Source organism: Monodon monoceros, unplaced genomic scaffold (assembly GCF_005190385.1).
Source record: "Monodon monoceros isolate NGI ecotype Baffin Bay Population unplaced genomic scaffold, NGI_Narwhal_1 Super_Scaffold_22, whole genome shotgun sequence".
NCBI classification, from domain to species: domain Eukaryota; kingdom Metazoa; phylum Chordata; class Mammalia; order Artiodactyla; family Monodontidae; genus Monodon; species Monodon monoceros.
Window position 1 is genome coordinate 105,980,509 of NW_021703779.1, and position 1,506 is coordinate 105,982,014.

Consider the following 1,506-nt stretch of genomic DNA (forward strand, 5'->3'; position numbering starts at 1 on the left):
CCAACCCTATTCGCTCCATGAGAGGACTTTTAGTCCTCATCCTCTTGCTGGACTGCCACCAAATGCCTAATCTTCAGTCACTTGCTACATTCCTGCATGGGCAGGCTTTCTGAGATGCAATGCAGTTTGTATGATTTCTTCATTGCAGAACTATATTAGGATGAGTGTCAGTGAGTACATGCATTAAATAAACTAAACTCGGATCTGGTACACATCTGGATTACATCTGGATCAGATGTTTTGATCTGAGCCACCTATGTGATTCACCTAGAACTATAGTCAGGAGGCCACGTGGTTGAATGAAAGAAATAACGGGCTCTGGTGTCAGATTGTCTGTGTCTCAATATTGTCTGCTGTTTACTAGTTGTGGGACCTTGGAAAAAACTACTTAAACTTCTCCCTGTCTTTATCTTCATCTATAAAATAGATATAATAATAGTAACGGCCTTAAAAGTTTGCTGTGAATATTAAATGAGACGAAATGTATTAAATATCTGGCATAGAGTAAGTAGTAAAAAAAAAAAAAAAAATCTCAGTTTCCTTTTCCTTCTTCATTTTTCTCATCTGGCTTGCCCAGCTGTTACTTAATTTCTAGCTCTGACTCTCAGGAGATCAAGAAAAATTAGAGCGATCTGTTGAAAGAATTTCTGATAGCTTCTGATTTCTATAAGAAAATAATCTGTTTTGGAGTCATTGCCATAAATTACCTGTTTAAAACAATTTTTTTAAAGTCTGGAGCAAAGAACTTGAGAAAAGCAATAATAGTCTATTGATCTTCATACACATAGGTCCAACAGTGAGGCATGTGTTGTTAGTTGCTTTTGCCAGTACGGGTAGTGAAATAACCACACTCTCACCTGTTCACCCTTGTCACTTACCACATAGGGTTTGCAGGACAGCTGGTGGCAGAGAGGACAGGAGTACTGCCTAGAGTTGTGCAACTGAATATTTCTGTCTGGCCCATTCTGGGGTAGTACCATGCCTTAATTAATCTCATGCTTCTTAATACACTGAATTAAATAACAACACACCCTTAAAAATATCTGGTCTATCTTCTAGAGGTACTTTTAGACATCCTAAACTGAGAGCTTTCCACAGGCACAGCTACATTACATTTTGAAAGCGAGTTAATGGATGAGATCTTTTGACAACTGTCTTCCCAGAGATCAGCATGACAATCTCTTCATCACCTTCTTATTAGCCTGATGGAAGGAGAGAAGATCATCCTTATGTCTCTATCTCCTGGATTCTTTTTCCAGCAAAAAAGAAAGGACGTATTTTAAATGATACTTTGCCTGTACATACGCATCTGCAAAATTTCTTTGAAAAACAACCAACAACATCATTTTGGCAGTACAACCACATTTTTAATGACCTTGTAATTGCTGGGCAAATGTAAATATATCTCTTTGTATGGTTCTCACTTAGCATTTCAATAAAGTCCTCAAAACCTTTTGGGAGACATGAGAGTGATATCTGGAGCTGTGTCATGAAATTAGAGGCCAT